The 8,253-nt window shown below is 38.8% G+C and overlaps 1 protein-coding gene across 2 annotated transcripts in view; it reads left to right on the top strand.

The window, feature by feature from the left end:
• The first annotated feature begins 3,060 nt into the window (after positions 1–3,060).
• The window catches only part of disp1 (dispatched homolog 1 (Drosophila)), an 89,292-nt gene continuing 84,099 nt past the window's right edge, over positions 3,061–8,253 (top strand). For both annotated transcript variants that reach the window (XM_071478584.1, XM_071478582.1), the window contains exons 1-2: positions 3,061–3,247; positions 5,096–5,179. The gene's annotated coding sequence lies outside the window, so the exon portion shown is untranslated. The remainder of the gene's footprint in view (positions 3,248–5,095; positions 5,180–8,253) is intronic.

Genomic DNA, 8,253 nt, shown 5'->3' with positions numbered 1-8,253 from the left:
TTTACATATTTTTAATTCTTACTACTTCAGATGTGCTGGGCCAGGCTGTTTACTCAGCTGGTTTAGGAGGAAGAAAGTCAGCAATAAAGGAGAAATTAAAAGAGGCTTAATTCTAGAGAGGAAATGGATCCAGGTGCACGTACATCAATTAGACATTTCAACTGAAAACCACAGCCCATTTACTGTAAGTTACCCATTAATGTTTTTTTTTGTTTGTTTTTTTCTGTTTCTGCTTCATTTCAGCCTGCACCTGCTTTGCCCCTGCAGAGTTGTTGCAGTTGTTATCTGTACACTCCAGAAAAACAAGTCTGGTGACGCCATGTTGTTTCCTACTTTGATGCTTATCTATACTGTTTTATCCTTAAACTCACTGTTATGAGTTTTCATTAAAGAGATGATAATAATAGCTTACAACTAAGCAGAGCTTATATGCTCAGGAAAAAAAAAATTGTGTCATGTGAAACTGTGTAGAGGCGATAATTTTCTAACGCATAGTTTGATCCAGAGGGCATGCTGGGAAAATCAAAGCAGGGCAAAGTGAGTGACAAGTGCTCTGCTCTCCTTTCACTGCAGACAAAGAGCTTTTGAACAAGAATCAACCATAATCTGCCACAGTGGAGGTGTTAAGTAGTCAGATGCATTTTAAAACATTTGTATTGCACTGTAGAATATGATTAACGTTAATGCTGTTAAAGTGGGAATCTATGACCTAAAAAATGCATAATGGACTCACAGTGCTCATATAAAGTGCCTGTGGTGCCATATTTACACTCTCTTATTTGAGATACACTATGGCACCACAGATTTTGAGGATGAGGTGTGAATGCAGCTATGCAGAATCTGTGCAGTTGCAGCCAAGTAGTCATACTGCCCCCATGTGACAAGTACTGCTCAAAAATAATCACAGGGAAATAAGTGATGGTTTGTGAGTTTTTATAACTGCAGTAAAATGATATTTGTGTTGACTTTTCATGTTCTAAATACAATTTATGTGGATTCTTCACCAATTAGCACACTTGTGAAACAAATAGAATTTTGTCTGTACACAAGGAAGATTTTTTCAACTCTAAATAATAACTCAGTTTCTTTTTCATTCCCCGAAATGTTCACAATGATACATCTATCTGATTTTTCAAATCCTTATTAAGTGAAACTCATGCTGTAAATTAAAGTGTGTATTCTGTAATGTTGTATCATAAATCTCTCCCAGCATGAAACCCATTCTCTCGCTGAGTAAAGTAATTTATATTTCATTCACATGTTTCTGTGATTTCCCTGTTGATTTGAGAGTCTGCCTACGAAGAAAGAAAAATAATTTATTTTTGTCTGAAGAAAAAAATAACACATTTATAAATGTCAGTGTCAAGGTCTTGTTCTTAGCAGTAGATGCTTTAAAATGAAATTAGGTTCCGACCAACGTGATGTGAAAATTAAGTGTGGGGGGGGGGGCTGTAAAAGCAGGAGTAAATGTCACTTATACAAACATCACATTTTCAGGAACATTGCAGGTAAAAGGAGATGAATTTCTTGCTTTCTTAATTTTACATAAATGCTTTTTGTCAAGGTCAATCTATTAACATTGTGAAAAAAAGCCACAGCCTCAGACGCACAAAGTGACCTGCAGGCCATTAGTGATGGAATGAGGCAATGACACAGTTCAAATTAATGTCATTGTTCATTCATTGAACTTGAATTGAATCCCAAGCCTTTATGAGGTTTCATCTGCAAACATTATTGCTGTAGTGTGTCATACTACAATGGCTTTTGACCTTGGGCTTGTAGAGTACAGCTCTGATTTCTCACAGGAACACAAAGCTTTTTCTGTGTTATTCCAGGAAACTGTGTGATGACTGAATATATTCCCCTGCAGCAGCAGAGAGCTGCCTCTGTGGACGGTGGATGCACTTTATAGTTAATGTGATTTACATTAAAATCCATACGCTGACACAAGGCAGATGTTGGATGCAAGATATGTATGTACAGACACTGATAGTCGTCTAACACAAATCTGTACCATTCTCACAAGAGACAAAACATTTCAAATACAGATAATTACATTAATCATAATGCCCGTTAAGGTATGTTCATTTCATATTGTTTATTCATTTCACTATAAAAGGCAAGAGGTTTTGAAGAAAAAGTGGGCAGACTGTAAAAAGGACAGGTTTTTATCAGCTTTTGAACAGCAGAAGGAAACTATAACCATTTGAAAGAATTCTTTTGTATTGCCAGTTCCCTCCCTTGTTACTCATTATCCTTGGCTTCTTGTCTTGTCCTATCTTCTACTGACTTATTATGGGTTGCAAAATACTCTTGTCAAGTGCTGAAGACTTAAATGCCAAACTGAAAGGTTATTTTTGGAATATTATTTGTGTTGAAGTGTCTCCAATTTACTATCAAGTAGCATCAGAAATAGCTGTCAGGATTGGAATTAGGTGTGTTGTGATATATCGATATTGACAATACCCATGATATAAAAAAAAAATCAAATGATATTCTGTGATAGTATCATGTTCGCAGATGTTGGGCCTTGTGGATCTCATTCATCTTGTTGCCTTTTCACTATCCATCAAGTGTAATTCTTCCTTGTATGGTTTTGTACAGTTATGGTTAAAGACTCTATCTGCACCTCCCTACACTCATATTTGAGTCTTTTGAGTCATTTGCCAAAAAAAAAAAGAGACAAAACACAATAAATAAAGTTAAAGATGAATTTGACTGATAGCATTATTATTATTTTCAAATCTTCTATAGATATTGCATTAATGTCTTTACAGTGAATTCTTTTGGTTACAGTAATTGTGCAATGAAATCTGATATCATGACAACCCAACTTAGAATATTGATTTAGTTATTCAGTTTTTGTTTCATGGCATTTATGAATTTGCCATGATTGACATATACTGCGCTGTGTTTTTCACACCCTCGATAAAAAAGGTGAAGCAAGGCGATAAGAAATAGTACAGCAAGATATAAATACTTTACCACTACACTGGACTAGTGGGGGCTAAGAGGCTAGGGTACACTGTCCCCTCCTAGTGTCCTTCGAAGTTCCCTACACCTTTCCAGAAACCTCCCGAGTGCCAACAAGAACTCAGTGCGCAGCTGCCCACTCAACATGGTTTGATGCTTGTATAGTGGATACATCAGCATCCGGCAAAAACTACAGCAGAGAACCGGGAATACTTTTCTTTTCGCCTGGAAGTGCTCACCGTGTGCTGTGCTTTCGTACCGGCTGGGTGCTCATGTGAGTACGCGGCTTGGCTGTAGGAGAAACCACTGAGGCAGCGCTATTGTTTCGCCAGCTGTTTTGGTCAGGGGAGGTTAGCTGGCTAGCAGCGTCAGTCAGCTAACGTGAACTTAGCTAGCTTGGTGAGAGCAAACACCAGCGTCCGTTTGTCTAGGTGGTAAAACGAGGCTGGATGCCCAGAGTTTGGAGCTTTTTCTGTGATGAGGAGACTGTGTGTTTAACAGTAACGTAATTCAGGTTCACACAGGCTCCAGTATGAAAGGGTAACGCTAGCTTACACATGGATAGGGTCAGCTGTGATTTGACATCAGGCCGAAGCTATAATGATAACGTCATCTTTGGTCGTTAATGGACCCAACGACATGTTTCAACCTGAAACTAACATTAAAAAGTCCAAATAACAACTGAAGCTAATACATGTGCGAGTCTGAGGTTGTTTTTTTTAGCCGCTGGTTCTTCAACTCGTGTGAATAAATAGTGTGACATTCATTTTTGCATTATTAGTTTGCTAAAACATGTCTCAAACAGCATCTTATAGCAAACCCCATCGGGACAGTTGTATTATATTTTCCATTAGGAAATGTCCAAAAAGTTATTGTGCTCTTCTCCTTTGCTTTGTTTGGCTCTAATCTAATGTGTTAGCTGACTGGAAACAGAGCTCGGTCCAGCTCTCTAGTTTTAAGAGAAGTTGCACAACTCATTTATTTGAACACCTGCTTGTGGGAGCAGGAATTGTGTTTGCAGGGAGGGGAAGTGTCAATCAGCTCCGTGTTACTGGAGAAATTATCTCTCCCAACACCTCAGCTTCTCAAGTTGTAACAGCTAAATTAAACCCAAACTCTGACTCCTTTTTCTCCATCTTTGTTTGTAATACCTGAAGTCCACAAGATCTTACACTCAGTCCATCATTTTTCAAGTCACATCCCTGAAACCACTTTCTAAATGAAATGTCCGCCTTGTTTTCAAACACACCCAAATCTTAACATCGGCCAAATACTGGCTGGTGCCAAATGGTTTTTGATGTCAAGGCCTGCAGCAGATGCAGTATGTACCATAGATATTAGAAGACTTCTAGAGATGTTGTATTGACTTTAACCAAGTGAAAACAAACCCCTTACTCTCCCTTTTGATGCTGTAATGTACAGCACCATCCCACAGATCCCGATCCCATTCAAGCATAATGTTAGTGTCAGTCAAGTTGCCTTCGGATTTTTGGCTAAAAGATGGGTGGTGACTTATTTATAGAAAAAGTAAGAAGATCTTAAATTCCCCACGCATTTCCACTTTATGCTTTGTGTCATTATTTTGTTGTGAAAATGGTTCTCTCATGAGCATTAGCAAACTAATACTCTGCTTATAGCTTCTCAGCATCATATGAACGTGACCAGCAGCTCTCGATCAAGAGAAACTGTATAGAAACACGAGTGAAAAATGAAAAGCGAAAGAGGACTGGGTCAGTGGGTTGGACTGAGGTATTTGGCTTCAGCATTAGTGCTAAAACTGCAATATTTATTGTTAACCAGCAACATAATAAATGTCCAACCCAATGTCTGGACATATTCCATCAGTGCAAGTGACCCCAGTCCTGAGTTTCATAAATATCTATCTATTTAAAGACAAGTGTTTTGAAAAGAACCTAACAAATATGATTTATTTTGAAAGGTTTCATTAGGTCAAACTCACAAACATTTTTCTTCTTTGTTTAATGTAGGCCTTAGATAAAATTAGACAAATTTGATAAAAAGTTTCTGTTGGTCCACACTTTTGAGGGGGATATATAGACTGTGCTAGGAAATTTTGTGCAGTGTTTTTCAGTGATTTCTTAATGTTATTCTCTTATCACAGTTTCCTCAGAGGCTGCCAGGTGTGATCATCGCGTTGCTCTTAGAAACAGGAGGAAACAAAGAGAACTCATCCCTACAATTTCCAGTAAGTGTCTGGAGCAAACATTTCCCAGCCTCACACCCACACTACTAATTAATATGTGACACATTTAGACTATACACCTACGACTGTGAATGATGTTTCACAGATCATTTTCCAAAGTGAGTGTAAGCAGAAGAACAGCACACACTGATAAATTGCACACAAAGCCGTTATGGCCATATGCTGGAGGCAGCTTCAAAGTGTGTTACCTTCATTTAACTGCTGGTTTTTAGAGATTACTAATGGCAAAACAATGCATGCATTTGTATACCCTGCCTCAGGGCTTTCCTCGCTTCATGATACTTCTATATCATCTTGAAGTTGCTCGTGTGCCTCAGAAAATGTCACCAGGGGGCGCTCTTATGCTTGGTATTCCTCTAAGTCATCCCAGGACTCAACTTTGACCAGCAGCTTTCCTGTGAGACGTCCTGTTGGGATGTAATGTTGGATGATCAGAAAAAAATTCTACATGGTCATATTAACAGTTCATTATTAAGTTATCAACCAAAATCTTAAAATGTGGAGGTAAAGTTGTGTGTGAATTTTCTTTGATGTATTTTATATGATATAGAAATTATATTTTATTTATTTGTACAGTTACTCTGCATTATAGTCATGGTGATATTATGTGGATAAGCGGTGTTTTTATACGGCGATTACAGCAATCAAGGATGGTGATACATCTAATTATTAGACAGGCATGCACCATCAGCTGCACTAAGCTCCTTTTGTGAAGGGCCACTGGACTGCTGAAGACTTTTATTAGTAGTTTATAGAAAGAGATATTTAGAGATGAGGTGAGAAAGTGAAGCTGATTATATTTTAAATTAATATCAATTAATAAATCTAATCAATAAACTCATCTGATCTTTCAGCCATGGAAGTGTTATTACATAGATTCCGATGACTTGTTCAACATACTGTTTTAGTGCAATAATTAGTCAACTGCTATTAAAGGAAATGGTTCAGTTATTTATATTAAATGGCCGTGTTGTGATTTGTTGTTTTTTTTTTTTTTAATTTTTTTTATGCAGCAGTAAAGAACTGGAGTTTATTTGTGGAGCAGTTATTTGTTCACTTTCTGCAGTTTAAAAAGCAACTGCAGCCTGTAACAGAGCCAAGTCTGGCCCGCTGATTGCTACAAATAAATGTGTCCCACTCTGAAATCTCCTGTTTTGCCTGTGCCCTGATGAATGCATACACTTTCTTTAAACTCAAATCTCCTCAGTCTTTCCACTTTCCTCCCTCCCTGTCAACCCTCACCATCTCTATCTGCTTGTTATATCTATGCCCCCCTCCCTCTCTTTCCCTAAATGTCTCTGAATCCCTCCATCCTGGCCTCCCTGCTCTTATGAACAACTGGCTGGGACAGCTGGCTTTAACAGCTGCTTGTCATCTCATTTTTGGCCTCTCTCCATCTGGACAAGTTTTCCCATAGAGCTGCTCTTTTGTAAGCCAGTCATTCTGTTTCTAAATCAGTCTTTATGCTATCTTTGTGTCACCACCGCTCAGCAAAAAGTACGCTAAAACCAAAATCCAGAGTTTTTTTTCATTGTACTTTTTGATGCTGGAAGCGTTTATAATGCCCCTCTTTGCTCTTGTGACCTAGATCTGTCGGCAAAATCTGCTGCCTTCAATACAAGACGTCCTCTTTGGAAAAAGTAACAGTTAACAGAAATTTCTATTTTTCGCATCAGCATCTGTTGTGTTATCAGTGTTTCTTTGTTTTCTTTTGCTTCCATTTATCATCATTACCTTCTGCTGACGACACCCGGATTCATCTCCGTTGCCACAGAATGAATCCAATGTGTCATCTGTGCCTGTAATAGCCTGATCTGAATCGTCTTTTGTCCATCTGCTGATAATGTGCTGTAATCTCTCCTGATTGTAACTGCTGGCATTTAGTTGAGGGAAATGTTCCCTGAGCAGCAGCACTGCAGGGAAGTGACATGCTGCAGGCACAGTCGGAAAAATATTTTTCTTTTAGTTGGAAAAAGAGGCAACAAATGTTAAAACAGTTTGAATAGCTTAACCTGTCTGCATCTGCATATGTACCCAGAGGACGTTAGATATTGATGTCATCAGCCTCATAGATAATACATGTAAAATGAAAAAGGTGTGATGAGCTTGATAAGTCTATTTAAGAAACCATGGCAGCCTATTTGTAGTGAGACGTGAAATGTCTGTTTTTTTTTTTTTAATTATACAGCAGGTCTAGGTTCTATATTAATACTGTGAAAGTATCAAAGCCTCAGTCCACAGGGAAATGCACACAGCCTGTATTCAGAAACTGAACCTTAAAACCAGCCATCAGGACTTCTGTGACTTTGTGATGTCACAACAAAGCAATCACCACCCTCAGCCATGCCCCAAGCCCCGCCCACCTGGACCCACCATCCAGCCTTGAAGGATTTGTTTTCCCTGAGTGTTTACCTGAAATCTACTATATTTTCATTCAATCACTGAGAAAACAGTCAGCCAATCAGAAGAAAGGTTACTTACTTCTGATTGGCTCACCGACCTGTTGTTACTAGAGCTCCAGAGAGAAGCCTGAGAGAGGAGATGTAAAACTACACTGAGATGGTTTTTGGTTCTTAAAACTACAAATATATCTTCTTATGGGTATCAACACTTCAAATAAAACACAGCAGAAATGTAAACTATGGGACCTTTAAATTTACTGCTCCATTGCAGTAGAATAAGGAAGACAAAGAAAGTGAGACGAGGGAAAAGGTGGAAAGACACTGCAAAACACATCTGGTTCTATTTTAATCGAAAATAATAGTGATGCAGAAGTTAACCTACTGTAACTTTTAGTGTAAATTCCCAGAGACTGGAATTTGCAGTTGAGGGATTGAGCCATCAAATGGCTGCGTGACCTGAGTGACCCTTTGTCCGGTTGCTGATGTGCAGTTGTTGGTATTGTAATTTATCTAGCCTCGCGACGAGCCGTATCCTCTGCGCTCCCTCCTCGGGGTGGCATAGAGGTTAATCAGGCTGGGAGCTGGTTGCCGCTGGAGGCGTGGCTGCACACTTGCTGTCTATAACTCAAACTGTTGCGCTGTGTTCTTTGATGT

The sequence above is a fragment of the Trachinotus anak genome, unplaced genomic scaffold (genome assembly GCF_046630095.1).
Source record: "Trachinotus anak isolate AG129_WGS33_773 ecotype Australia unplaced genomic scaffold, CSIRO_AGI_Tana_v1 ptg000005l, whole genome shotgun sequence".
Lineage (NCBI taxonomy): Eukaryota > Metazoa > Chordata > Actinopteri > Carangiformes > Carangidae > Trachinotus > Trachinotus anak.
This window is presented reverse-complemented; position numbering and strand designations above follow the sequence as displayed.